The following is a 15083-nucleotide window of genomic DNA, read 5'->3' as shown; positions in this document are numbered from 1 at the left end:
AAAGTGGTGCAAGATCCACCAGACTGAGTGGCACGACCTCACAGAGTGCCGATCGGTCAAGGGTCTCATCGAGCGGTGCCAGAAGGAGTGCGAAGAGCGCCGCAGGGGCGGCAACGACAGAGCTGCCCCCGAGAACCAAGAGCTCGGGTTCCAAGAGCCCGAGCACACCGTCGCCTTCATCGACAGAGGCGCGTACACACCCTCCTCCCATCGCGGCGTCAAAACCATGTGGCGCGAGGTGTGCTCGGTGACCTCGGGCACTGTGGCCGCAGGGCCCTTGAAGTGGTCGGAGACCCCAATCACGTTCAGCCTGGCAGACCACCTCGCGAGTACTGCAGGCGTGGGGAGACTACCCCTGGTAGCATCCCCCACCATCTGCAATGTAAAGGTCAACAGAGTGCTGATCGATGGGGGTGCCGGCGTAAACCTCCTCTCCCGGGAGGCCTTCGAGAAGCTGCAGGTGCCTTCCAGGCGCCTAAAGCCATCGCTCCCCTTCTACGGGGTGACATCGGGGCACACTCTGCCCCTCGGGCAGGTCGAGCTGCTCGTGACATTCGGGAGCCGGGACAATTTCCAGACGGAGAATGTCATCTTCGATATCGCGGAAGTCCCTCTCCCATACAACGCCATACTCGGGAGCCCGGCGCTCGCTCAGTTCATGATGGTCATGCACTATGCCTACCTCATGGTTAAGATGCCAGGCCCCGCAGGCCCCAACTCCGTGCCCGCCGAGACTGGCAGCGCCGTCTCCTGCGCCGAGCAGCTCTACTCGACCTTGGTCTCTGCTCGGGCCGAGGTCAAAGGTCACCCAGGGGGTCCGGGACCCTCTTCATCCATACCCCAACTCGCCGCCAAAGCCTCCGTTCCCATGAAGGAGGTCGTGGTCGGTGAAGACTCCTCCCAGGTCATCCAAATCGGCGGTGACCTAGGCGGCAAATAGGAAAGCGCGCTCGTCGCCTTCCTCTAGGCTAACGTCGACGTGTTTGCATAGCAGCCATCCGATATGCCTGGGATCCCTAGGGAGGTGATCGAGCACCACCTTGCTGTGCGCCCCAACGCACGACCGGTGAGGCAGAAGGTCCGACGGCAGGCGCCTGAGCGCTAGGAATTCATCCGAGAGCAAGTCAGTAAGCTCCTTGACGCCGGCTTCATCCGAGAGGTCCTCCACCCAGAGTGGCTGGCAAACCTAGTCATCGTCCCGAAGGCCAACGGCAAGCTTCGCATGTGTGTCGACTACACCGACTTAAACAAGGCTTGTCCGAAAGATCCTTTTCCTTTACCCCGCATAGATCAAATTGTAGATGCCACTGTGGGGTGCGATCTTTTATGTTTTTTGGATGCAAATTCGGGTTATCACCAAATCCGCGTGGCCAGACAGGATGAGGAAAAAACTTCTTTTACTACCCTGGTGGGGACCTATTGTTATGTTTTAATGCCTTTTGGTTTGCGCAACGCTGGGTCATCTTTCTAGCAGGCCGTGCGCAACCCTTGATTCGCAGGTTGGCCGCAACGTTGAGGCTTACATCAACGATCTCGTGGTCAAGTCCTGAGACCACGCCACCTTGCTGGAGGATTTAGCCGAGACTTTTAACAGTCTCCGCACTACCCGCTTGAAGCTCAACCCCGAGAAGTGCGTATTCGGGGTGCCCACGGGAAAGCTCCTCAGTTTCTTGGTTTCCAGTCGAGGAATCAAGGCCAATCCGGAGAAGATCCAGGCCATCAAACAGATGTGTCCCCCTGCTTGACTCAAGGAAGTTCACCGTTTCACTAGCTGCATGGCAGCCCTAGGGCGCTTTATCTCCAAGCTCGGGGAGCGATGGTGTAACACCCGGTTTTAAACGAATAAAACCGGGCACAACACATGTATGCCAGGATCAAGTTTCATACATGTGCTTACATCATTAGTAATATCATCACAGTGCCTTTATTGCAACATCGTATTTAACTTAATACAAAAGGATCCGAGGGTCTAAAGAAAACACAGCGGGGAAACTAAGGGGTCTTCAGTGCTAGTGGCTCCATCTTCCACAGGCGTCGACCGGGGGCAACACAGCCTAGAACAGTAGCTCTGGGTCGAAGTCGTCATCGAAAGCTCCAGCTTCATTGCCAGCTTCTGAACAACGGTAGAATGCAGGGTAGGGGACAACAAGTGTGAGTACAAGGATTGTACTCCGCAAGCGTAGGGAAAACATGATATGCGGCTTAAGTCAAGGAACGGCTTTGACACTGGCTAACAGCACTAAGCAACTATGATCTGCCTATGACTCCAACATCAGGCATCCTATTTACTAAGTGAGGAGACACGACTATATCCAAAGATTTGACTCATCAGACTCCATCCGACTACCAAGACTCACCAGATAATTCCATTACCTGGCTACCCCAACCCACCATACCAAACCCTTACCCCAACTAATCCTGAAGAAGTACAAGCTCACTCTTATCCGTGAGCACGGCTGATCGACCAGATTGACACTCTGTAGAGTTTGCACTGCTTTCCCCACGAGTCGTGATTCCCTTGTTGCTCCAAACTTCCAGGGTGTAGAGTTGGGGTCTCAGTACAAGGCCTTTACAAAGCTCTCTCTAACCCGCAGGCACCCACTGAGGTTTCACCGCTAACAGGCAATTACATTGCTACAGAAGCCCCCTTTTGTGCCACTTATACCGACCTATGGTGCCCACTAAGCTAGAAGGTGACTAATTAGTTGGCCAGGCCGTACCCATATAGGCCTCATGGTTGTGCGGATAAAACTTGGTTACATGCCCAAGAACTGGTCCTTAGGACCCCACACAGATACAAACACGAACATTCCATAGGCTCCATCTCAAACCATCCATTCTGTTGGGGACAACCTATACCATGTTGCTACAAAAAGAATTACCATCTCCCAACATTGTTACATAGTTTATTAATCAATATTAAGATTTCCCAACCAAGACTGTGCTAGCACAAAACTACCCATTTTCATAACATGATGAACAACGGCGACAAGGAAATATTGATTCAAACTAGTAAACCCTAACATAGGATTCATGTTTAGACAAGCCTGCATTTTGAAGGTTTAAAAACTACACCTGCAATTCTAAAATAGGATAAATATACTCAAGGACACTTGCCTTCAACCGGGTGCTGCTCAACGTCCTCAAAAGCTTGGTCTTCGAGATTGCCGAACTGCTCAGCTCCTAAACGACAGACCGAAAAAGCACACATAAAACAAACTTCTAAGAGCAGTACAACAAACAATACAGAATCTAAGAAAAAACACTATAAAAAGATTCTACACGTCGCTATGAACATTTGGGCGCGAAAATCGCCCAAATCGGAGCTACGAGCAAAAAGTATTGAGCTTTTGAAGTTTCAGGGACTTAACTGCAAATTTTACTTGATTTTCAGAGAAAAACCGGAATTGATTTTATACTGGAAATTCTAATTATGATGTCATAAAACAAAACAACTATTTTTCAATGGAAAAATCGCATGGAATAGGTTTATGGGCCCATGGACCACGGCCTGGAGGCCGGTCCATGGGTCCATGGTGGACCGGGCCGAAGGGGTATGCGCCCCTCTGATCTGGGCCGTCCATCTAGGATCGGATGGCTGGGGTTCAAAATGGGCGGCGGCCGACGGCACGGGATAGAGCGGGCGGCGGCTGACGGCGGCGGGGCACTGGAGCTTCGCTGGAGATGCGCCGGAACACGCATCCAGCCACAGTTCTTCACGGGACAAAGAGCAAAAGAGCGAGGAGCTCGCGGGGATTCTATACTGAGGCTTCACGGCTACGAAGATGGTCCGATTGATGGCCGGCGACGGGGAAGAACGGGTGGCGGCCTTGGAGCTCGGTGCGACTGCATCCGGCGGTGGGAGAGACACCGAGGAGCGTCGCTCGGGGTCCTGTGACACCAAAGAAGCGAAGACCAAGGTCAAAAGGGGGTCGGGCACGGTGAAACAAGGTGGCGGCGAGCTTCTCACCGGCGGCAATGGAAGAAAAGGGGGAATCAGGTGCAGAATGCGCGGAACGTCACAAGGGAGACGATGGCCAGCTTATATACAAGAGAGGGGAAGAGGATTGGCCGGAATTTGAAAAAAATGGCCGGCGGCCATGGCCTTTAATGGCATCATTTTTCCCGTTTTGATTGGGCAATAGAGGGAGAAGTAAAGAGGGGAAACGGACGGGGGCACCTTGGTGGGGTTTATGGCTTTGAATTCAACCGTTTTTGGGAGGGGAGAGGGTGCGGGGAGGCGCGGGATTGCACGGCAGTGGATTTGGGGGCGCTCGGGTTCGGGCGGTGGGAGGAAGAGGAAGGGGAGCCGCGGCTCGGGAGGAGCGACTCAAGCGGAGCGGCTCGGCGCGGGTGGGGTGGGCGGCTCGGCACGTGGCCCGCACGGCAGAGAGGGAGCGGTGGAGGGGGCCAGCTCGGGAGCGGCTGCAGGCCGGCTCGGCCAACGGGCCGGCACGGGGAAGGAAGAGGCGGCCCACGAGAGAAGGAGAAAGGGGAGGGGAGATGGGCCGAGGGAGAGAGAATCGGCCCAAGGGCATTTTTCTTTTTAGAAATTCCTTTTCCAATTGATTTTCAACAATTTTCAAAAAGGGGTTTGAACGAGCGATTTCTAGCGAATGTTAGCAAATTTTTCCACGCAATAAAAACCTTAATGCATCTATAATGGCATGAATGCATAAAAAATTATCCTAGGACAATTTAAATTTAGAAATTAATTTTCCTATTGAACAAAATTGCAACCACCTATTTAATTTCTAGCAAAATTTTAAATTATTGCAAAAATTGAAATTTGGGGTGTTACAGAGGGCTCCCTCTCTTCAAACTTCTGAAGAAGACTGGTCACTTTGACTCGACGCCGGAGGCCGAGTAGGCCTTCCAAGACTTGAAGAAATATCTTACCTCACCACCCATACTGGTGGCCCCCTCCGAGGGCGAACCTTTATTACTCTACATCTCGGCCACTCCTCAAGTCGTGAGCATGGTACTGGTGATAGAGTGTGATGAGTGCTCGGGGCAAGATGCCGGGTCCTAGCTCCCGGCCGCCCCCAAGCAGCCTTTAGTTCTCGGGGCTCCTCCCGAGCAGGGAGTCGAGCCCGAGACCACGGCTCCTCCCAACCAGGGAGTCGAGCCCGAGACCACGGCTCCTCCCAACCAGGGAGTCGAGTCCGAGCACTCGGCCGGCCCCGACCACTGTGCCGGGCTTGGGGGCTGTGACAAGCCCTCGGGCGAGGCCTTAGTCCGGGCCCGCCGTATACAGCGATCGGTGTACTTCATCAGTGAAGTCCTCCGAGACGCCAAGACATGGTATCCCCAAGCCTAGAAGATGCTTTATGCTATGCTCATCGCTTCTTAGAAGCTGCGCCACTACTTCCAGGCGCAAAAGGTCTCGGTGGTAACTACATATCCATTGGGGCCAATCCTCCGGAACCGAGAAGGCACTGGGCACATCGTCAAGTGGGCAGTGGAGCTGGCGGAGTTTGATCTGCACTTCGTCAGCCACCAGGCAATCAAAAGCCAGGCCCTGTCTGACTTTGTGGCATAGTGGACACTGGTCCCCGAGATCAACAACAAAGAAATTTCCGCGTACCCCAAGCAGGATGGGCACGGGTACTGGGTCATGCACTTCGACGGCTCCCTCACGCTGAAAGGCGCGGGGGCTAAAGTGGTTCTCACCTCCCCATCCGGTGCAGTACTCCGGTACGTCGTGCAGCTGCATTTCCGAGCAACCAACAACATGGCGGAGTATGAGGGCCTCATCACTGGCCTCCGAGATGCGGTGGTGTGAGGAACCGTCCAAATGGAATTCTAATTAATCATCAGGAGGATCATTATTCATAATTACAACCTCGACGATTAATCAGAATACCATTCCGGTAGTCCCGGCACGTGTTTTGTGCCCAGGATCGGAACACATGCCTTCCAACTCAAATATCCCAACACAGTTTAATAGAGAGCAAGTAATTAAACTGAATTACAATTATTAAACATGCAACTGCTTACACAATTTACAACAAAAGAGGAACAACAACAACTACGCAGCGGAAGAGAAACCTATACAACAAAAGAGTATGAAGCCGGATGCCCTTAGGCTCCATACCAAAAGCGCCGGAGTTTGGAGTAGAATGTGCTACCCCTGCCCGCCACCCGGATCGGCAGGCAAAAAGTAGCCGAAAACTGCCTCTTCCTCGCCGACCTGTGAACCTGAAAGCAACTTAAGGGCAGCACCCTTAGTACGAAGGTACTAGCAAGTCTGACACAGTATGAGTATATATATATTCTCGACTCCAAGGATCATGCATTTAAAGCTGTAGCAAGGATTAAGACATGTTTAAGTTCATTAAGCGGTAAGCAACCTAGACTCTAGGTGTAAGCAACTAACTTAACCAACCACCAACTCAAACCCTGCCAACCAACTGACCATAACAGATATGTAAACAACAAGTGTATAAAAGTAAACCAATACCACCAAATCACTGACCACAAACCGACCAAACCACCCAATCCAACCATGCCACAACCCACATCGAAACTCTACGACCAAAATATGGTCGCTCGGTGGAGATAAGCAATAGCGATGCTCATGACCGAGAGCGCGGCAGTTCGAACTGATTATACACCCTGCAGGGGGATACTCCTGGACCCACACGACACAGGGACCATACGGCTTGTGCCACCCGCTAAGATGCGCACAAGGGGGTACCCGTGACAACCTTTCCCAACCAGGCCCAACCATGTGGATCAACCATAGCTCGGCGAGACGGTATTAGAACTACTCCTCGAGCAAACTAATACCGCTAAAAGCCCGGACTCAAACCGGACTCACACCGTCTATGACGAGGCCCACATGACCACGTCTGCGAAGGTAATCGGCTCGCCTACCATTATATCAGCATGTGGTGAGTAAGGTATGTGCTAAAGCCGACTACACCGATGATCGGTGCTTAACCGGTGCAAGCGATCTACGGTGTCCGGGTTCCCTCCCCGAACTGCCTGAGGACTCCTCGTGAGCAGATGACACCCCTAACACCGCCCACACCTCGTCTCAACTCACCACTCACCAAACCGACTCATCATCAACACAACCATAAGTGTGAACAAGTAATAAGTCCTAGGCTCGCGACAACGGTGGACGCCGTCGTCGACTTCTACCGGAAAGCCTAAGTACCACTAAGCATAGCGAACTAAAATTAGACCGCGACGACACCACTAGGCTCCAATGGAATAACTCATGACACGTGACCGAAATGGAAGAATGCATAGGCATAGGTTCTACCCAACTCGGAACCCGACACATGCAATGTATACATAAGCGTAGATAACATATTCGATTTTCAAGTAGACACGGTGCAATATGATAGATGCTTGCCTTGCTGCCCTAGCTGCTGCTCACAGCTACCCGAGTCACGATCACCACTGCGGGAACCTCCGGGTACAGCCTCGTTCGCCGGGTCGAAGTTCCCTAAAAGAATAATCGCGTGCAATGATGAGTATGAAAGCCATGCAACAACGGAGGTGACATGCATTATGCCTTGCGCTTAAAACATCAAATATTTCCTAATTGCAATTAGCGTTAACCATTTAAACATTTCCTGAAATACTTTAAAGCATAAACCAAAGCTTAAACCAAACTGGAAAGTTAATTATGCTTAACATGAGGGTGTATATTTTACTGATCAGGAAACAATTTAGCAAGATTCACAAAATTGGATTCATCAATTTTGGAGCTACCAAGATTTAATTATGAATTATCAAAGCTTAAACATGCTTCATTTATTCAATAATTCCCAGAACACATTTCATGGCTGCTGGTATTTTTAAAATGTAGATAATGATCATATAAGCCTAACAAAACTGGTTTCATGAATTTTGGAGTTATATACATTTTTCTACGCATTATACAAGCTATCAGCCGATTTACCAATTAAACAAATATCCAATTTCGCATTTTCCGATTTTTCTCTAATATTCAAATGGGCCCACGCCTTTTTCTACCGACACCGGCCCAGCCCCAGCTACTGACCGGTGGGGCCGGCTCCCTTGACCGAAGTCAAAATCGGCCACGGCAGCTGCGCGCGCGCCACTGGAGGACGGCCGGCGGCTCTTGCGGTGGCTGCCGGCGGCGAGCGGCAGCCTGCACGGCTTGGCCGAGGGCAAAAAACGGCATTAGCGCGAGCACGCGATCACAGTGGGGGCACACGTCGACGCCGGCGACGGCCGGAGCACGGCGAGCGGCGGCGAGGGCAAAACCAGCACGGCGGCGGCACGGCTTTGACACGCTGACGGCGAACGGCGACGCAATAAGCCCGGCCGAGCACACCAATACGTTCTATGTGAGGGCGTAGAGCTAACGACTCGCTTCCCGACCGACGAGCTCGATGGCGGCCCGACCGGCGGCGTGCGTGGGGAGGCGGCGGCGATTCAACCACCGCGGAACACCGCGCCGGCGACGGGGCAGAGAGAAAACGGCGCGCGCATAAGGTGTACAGGAGCACGGGGAAGCTCACCGTGCAGTCGGTTGGGCCGGAGAAGTGAGGACGTGGCGGGTCGACGGAGGACGGCGGAGCTCGGCTGCCGCCGTTGGAGAATAAGGCGCGGACGGCTTCAATCCTTGCGGGAAACAACCGGGGAAGGAGGGGAAACGGCGGAGGAGGGCTTTGGCGACCTCCCTCTGTGCTCTACCTTGCTCGGGCTCGGCGGAAAACACCGGCGGCGCGGTGATTTGGCCGGCGGCCAGTGCGTGCTCTGCGCTTTGATTTCCAGCCGCGCGAGAGAAGGAGCAGAGAGAGAGAGAGAGAGAAGAGGGCGGGGAGGGGAAGATAAGGACACGGCGCTGTGCTCGGCTTCCGGCAACGTGGCCTGGCCACCGAAGTCAAGATTTGCGGCGCCGCCTTGCTCTGTGAGAGCGGGAGAAGGGGAAGCAGAGGCTGCCTGAGCGAAGGGGATGACAGGTGGGGCCGATGAACAGTAACCGCCAGGCAAAAATATCTTCACTACTTTGGTTATCAAGGTGGAGGCCTTACTGTGGTCTAAAAATTGTGGAACAAATTTTGTTGGCTTCTATAAATCATGAACAATCCATTTTACCTTGTTTGACCCAAAAAGCTTGCACCAAATTCAAATGAAAATTCTCCAAATAGGCAAGCTTTTCTAACTTGTGTTAATTTTTATACCTTTAAAATAATTCCCAAAAATTTGGGAAAATTCATTGATATTCTCCTCTAGGCACCTACTAATTTCTAAAATTGTTTCCAACCCTATGTTGTATAGAAATATGGTGAGTTGCTTAACAACGCATCAACTAATATTGATTTTTACAATTTATTTAATTAAAAATTGCATGCCTAAAATTGCTCAAAACCAAGCAAATGATGCTAATGACGTCCATTAGCACTTAATTATATGTTTTGGAAATTCTGGGCCATGACAGGTGGGCCTCAGGATTCATCGCCTGCTAGTCAAGGGAGACTCCCAGCTGGTGGTCAACCAAGTGTCCAAAGAATACCAGTGCACGGATCCTCAGATGGCGGCGTACATGGCGGAAGTCAGGAGGCTGGAGAGGCACTTCGACGGCCTGGAGCTGCGGTACATATCTCGCCGTGACATCGCACTGGCCAATGACCTCTCTCGCCTGGCCTCTTCTCGGGCACTCGTCCCAGCCGGGGCCTTTGAAGAAAGGCTCACACGGCCATCCGTCCTGCCTGCCGACCAGGGCGAAGGGGAACCCTCGAGCCTAGTTGAGGGAACCCAGGCGGCACCCTCAGTGGGAAGTCCCGTCAGGGTGCCACCGCCCGGTGAGTGCGCTGCGCTTGCCGGTGGTTCTCAAGATGCCTCATGGATTAACGAGATCCGAGGGTATTTGAAAGAAAATATCCTTCCCGGGGATGATGCCTCTGCCGAGAGGATTGCATGGCGGTCCAAACGCTATGCCATAGTAGATGGGGATCTCTATCGGTGCGGCACGGACGGTGTCCTCCTGAAATGCATCACCCGGGCAGAAGGCAATGAGCTTCTCACTGAGATCCACGAGGGCGAGTGCGGTGGCCATGCATCATTCTGCACGCTGGTCGGGAAGGCCTTCCGGCAAGGTTTCTACTGGCCTACAGCTCTCCAGGATGCTTCCGAGTAGGTTCGGCGCTGCAGGGCATGCCAGTTCCATGCAAAGCATACTCACCAGCCAGCTCAGACTCTCCATACCATCCCCCTGTCATGGCCCTTCGTGGTCTGGGGGCTAGACATCATGGGTCCATTCCCCTGAGCAATTAGGAGCTATGAGTATCTCTACGTCGCCATCGACAAGTTCACCAAGTGGCCGGAGGCGGTCCCAGTTATCAAGGTTACCAAGAACATGGCTCTTCAATTCATCCGCGGTATCACAATTCGCTTTGGCATGCCGAACAGAATCATCACCGACAATGGCACCCAGTTCACAATTGCCCTGTTTAGGGACTACTGCGAGGACCTCGGCATCAAGCTCTGCATCACCTCTGTTGCTCATCCTCAAAGCAATGGGCAGGTCGAGCGTGCAAATGCTGAGATACTGAAGGGGCTCAAAACCCGGACCTACGACGTGCTCGCAAAGCACGGGAAAGAATGGATCGACAAGCTGCCTGCTGTGTTATGGGCCAACCGGACCACGCCAAGCCGCGCCACCGGGGAGACTCCTTTCTTCCTCATGTACGGCGTTGAGACGGTCATCCCCTTCGAGCTCACTCTTGGCTCCCCTCGAGTGAATGCCTACTCAGAAGGCGAACAGGAACAGCGAAGACGCGACGACGTCGACCACTTGGAGGAGTGCCGACGATGAACCACCGTCCGAGTAGCTAGATACTAGCAGAGCCTGTGGCGTTATCATCAGCGTCACATCCGGGCCTGGTCACTCGAGATTGGGGATCTAGTTCTCCGACGCGCTCAATTGCGCGAAGGAAAGAATAAACTGTCCCCTATGTGGGAAGGCCCCTTCACCGTGATCGGTGTCCCGCGACAAGGCTCGTTCCAACTGGCCGCGGAGGGCGGGTAGTCGTTCCCAAACGCGTGGAACATCGAGCATCTGCGCAAATTCTATCCCTAGACAGACATGTTTGTACTCAGGCCAACCAGGTCGGGGGTCCCCCCGCACAAGTTGGTCGGGGGCTGCCACCCACCATGTAAGTTACCACTTCTGTACAAAATTGTCAATATACACTCTTATTAGTTTTTTCTCTCTGGAATCCATATGTTTAATCTGTTTGGTGAGATGCTCGATTGTGCGAGAAAACATGCTCTCTCATTTTTCCCGTTGATAAAAACGAATCCCGGTCGGTATGCGCGTAGGCAGTAGCTACTGACTTAAGTCTGTTGTGCTAGGTTCTGGTGTCCGGTTGCATGGCAGTGCCCCGAGCATCACCGAGCCTCTAGGGTTCTCGAGTAATCCTACCGATTGAGCAAAGAGTGGTCGGGACCGCCTAGACCCCAGGGGCGGGCTATCGGTGCTTGATCTGGCCAGTCCTACCCCAAGCACCACCGAACCATCGGACCTCTTGGTTATGCCTCTGTCTGTACACTTCACTGGTCCGAGTATTCAAGAGGTCTCGGGTCAAAAACGAGAGTAGTCTATAATGAGTACCGCACTAACAGAGCGCACCAAACAAAGAGTCTTTTCCTATTTTCTTAAGCTTGCAGATCAATGATCAAGAACACAGTAGCCCGACCGCAAGGGCCTCAGTGCCCAGGGCGTTGCTCGAGCCTATAGGGTCCTTGCATAATCCTACCACTCAGGCATGAGTGGTTGGGACCGCCTAGCCCCTGGCTCTCTCACCTGTTTTCCAGTGCGAGGGAACCAACGTCCCCGAGCGCCCCGAGCTCAAGGCGTCTACCCGCCTCCTGGATCAGTCGGTCGAAAGGCTGACAGCTGTCCGGTGAGTAGCTGAAGTCATATGAATTTTCCTTTCATGCAATACGCAATAAACTATTGTTCCCGAGTTATCCTTGGGACCCTCGCATTCTAATCTGTTCGGCGAGATGGTCTCCTCGCGCACAAAACCCTGGCCACGTGCTCGCTTTTTTCGGAACGACAGAAACAGACAGTAGTCAGGTGTACTGTACAAACAGCGATGGCTGACCGAGGTCCCTTATGGTGGCCGTGGTGTCCGGCCAGCTTGGTAGTACCCCGGGCACTACCCGAGTCTCTAGGGTTCTCGAGTAATCCTACCGCTTGAGCAAAGAGTGATCGGGACCGCCTAGACCCCAGGGGCGGACTGTCGGTGCTCGGTCTGGTCAGTCCTACCCCAGACACCGCCAAACCGTTGGGACTTTTGGTCGCATTTCCGCCCGCACGTGTCACTGGTTTGCTTGTTTGAGAGGTCGCAGAGTGGAAAAGTGTTCACTAGTCGTGGCGTGCTCCGTGCTGGATGGACTTATCTCTCGAGCAAGGAAGTTCATGTCTGTCTCTCTTGACTTAGCAGCTGCGGACTCGCGAGGGCTCAGGGGCTGGACGCTCGAGTGGTCCCACTACTCGTACGATGAGTGGTCAGGGCGACTTCACTCTCGGGGAAGGTAGGCCGGGCTTGGTCCGGGTAAGTACTTCTCGGGACATCAAGTGAAAAGCAAACAGCATCAAGACAAGCACGATGGAGTTTCGATCCCAAAAGAAAGGCTTCTATTATATTTCAAAAAGAACCATTCTGGAGGGGATCACTCCCATATTTACAACATTAAAAAAAACAAAAAATCTAAGCTAATCCGTAGGCTCCGACGGGGGCGAGGACGCGTCGCTGCTGCTCGGTTCCGACAGTGGCTCCCACGTAAAGCACGCTGCCACCTCAGTGGCAACACCCCGAACAGCTTCCCGGGTAGCCGCTTCCTCAGCCTTGACCACTCCCTACCGGACCGGCTCCAGCGAGAAGGTAGGGTCACGACTACAGTAGCAAGCGAGAACGTGCTCGGCCACTGCCTGGGCCAGAGCACGCCCCTCCTAGGACGCCAGCTCCTGGACAGCCTTCGAAAGAGCCTTGAGGTGCCGCGCGATCTCTTCGAAGCCTAGGACTCGCCCTGTGGCCGATCGTCTCTTTGTCCAGCCCCTTCTCGCCCATGTTGACGTGCCCGAGCCCAGCTACCTTCACGGACTTCCGCGCCTGATGAAGGATGTCTCGCATCATTAGCTTCACGTTGGTCTGCTCGGCCATGATGGTCTCGAGGTCGTCCTTCGCGATCTGCAGCCATTCCTCGAGGCTGATACCATCGGCTGTGTCGGCACGGATGACCCTAGTGGCTGAGGCCTCGGCTTGTGCCCACTTCAGCTGCTCGGCCAAGGCCGCAACGGCCCACTCTCAGGTGGCCAGGTCGGCCTGCCACTTGGCGGCCTGCTCCTCCCGGGCAGTGAGGACCGACGATGCCGACGCGGCCTCCACCTCGCGCCGTGCAATTTGCTCCTCCCGGGCATCCTGAGCCATCGCCGTTATCTCGAAGTCGGTCACACGGATCGCGACCTCCTCTTCCCGATGAAGGACTTCGACACGGCCATGCTCAAACTCGTCGTTCCGGTGGGCTAAGTACGCCTGGGCAGAGTACACGGACTTCTTGCGCTTGCCGACCGCCTCTTCCCGAGCCAAGAGCAGCTGCTCCCGAGCGAGCAGCTCCGCGGCCTGCCTCCTGGACGCCTGGTCGCGCTCGGTCGCCTGCCGCTCCATGCGGCTAGCCTTCTGCTGCGCGGCGATAGCCTTATCGTGCGCCTCCTCCAACTCCTCCCGCTCCTCAGCCACCGCGCGCATCGACCTTTTGTAGGTTGTGCGGGCCGAGGTGATACGGGCCTCCAAGAGCTTGCCGACCTCTTCCAGCCGCTCCCTCTTCAACCAGGGCAACGCGGTCCTTGTGAAGCTCAGCTCGCTCTGCCGCCACGGCCACTTCAAGCCGCTCGATAACCTCCCGGGCGCTTCCGAGCACATCTGGGAGGGGTTCTGGGGCCTGGCTTGACTGTGGCCGGGTGCTGGGTCCCCTGCGAGCCCTCTCTGCAGAGGCGCTCGGAGTCCTCGACGACTGCCACGCCGGGGCCGCCCTCGCCGCAACCACCTCCACCGCGGTGACTCGTTTTGCCCTCGGAATGCTCGGGGTGGGCTCGGACGGTGCTGGCTGCTCGGGAGCGGCCGCTGCCCTCGACACAGGGCAGGTCGGTGCCCTCAGCTCCGGGCCCGCCGGCGCGCTCGGCTTTGGGGCGAACACGCTCGGCCCAGGAGCGGGAGACTTGGGCAGCGTGAAAACAAAAAAGGTTAGTGCCGGGCGGACATGATCGAGACAGAGAGGGAACTTACGTGGACTTCGGTCTGTGGTACTACCACCAGGACTCGGGGATTCTGAAGTCGGGGCCCTGCGGCTTTGGTCCGGGGTTCGCCTTCCTCCTCTTCGGTGGAGGGCTCTGGCCCTCAGGCCATTGAGGGGCCGCTTTGGGGCCTGCCTCCGGCGGCAGGTCGGTTCGGGTGCCAGCTGTTGCGCCGCCGGCCCGGCCCTGGTCCTCGGGCTCCCGCGCCCTAGACCTGGCCTCCGTCCCGGACTCCGCGCCCGATGATTGGCCATCCCGGCCACCCTCCTTCGCGTCGCCTGCCACCGGCCATTGTCATGGAGACGACGGCGACGACGAGGATGACGACTGGGGCACGTACGACCGGGGGTGCTTCCCCTTGTCTCCTGGGGCCTCCGCTCCGCTACCTATGGCGTCCCTGCCGCCGGTCTGATGGCTACTGCCTGTGGCATCTCTACGGCCGGCCTGCTGCCTGCCGCCCGTGGCGTCCCTACCGCCAGTCTATGGCCTACCGCCCGCGGCATCCTTGTCGCCGGTCTGCTGCCCGCCGCTCGCCTCTTCGTTCACCCCGGGGATTTGTATAGCCCCGGACGGTCCAACAGGCCCTGGGCGTCAAACTCCGGCAGGGTCGCTTGCAGTGCCACCCGGCCCGGGTCCGAGCAGAGCACCAGCTCCTCTCGGGGCAGGACCGCCCGAGTGAGGTCATCGACGCCGGTCACCACCCTTAGCAAGGTCGCCAGCGCTCCGTCCTCCAGGTCCCCGTCTGCGCCGATGTAGGTCCTCGTGATGTCGTTCAGACCCTTGTACATCCAGG

Source organism: Phragmites australis, chromosome 23 (assembly GCF_958298935.1).
Source record: "Phragmites australis chromosome 23, lpPhrAust1.1, whole genome shotgun sequence".
NCBI classification, from domain to species: Eukaryota; Viridiplantae; Streptophyta; class Magnoliopsida; order Poales; family Poaceae; genus Phragmites; species Phragmites australis.
The sequence above is the reverse complement of the archived record's forward strand: the minus strand, read 5'-3'. Positions refer to the sequence as shown.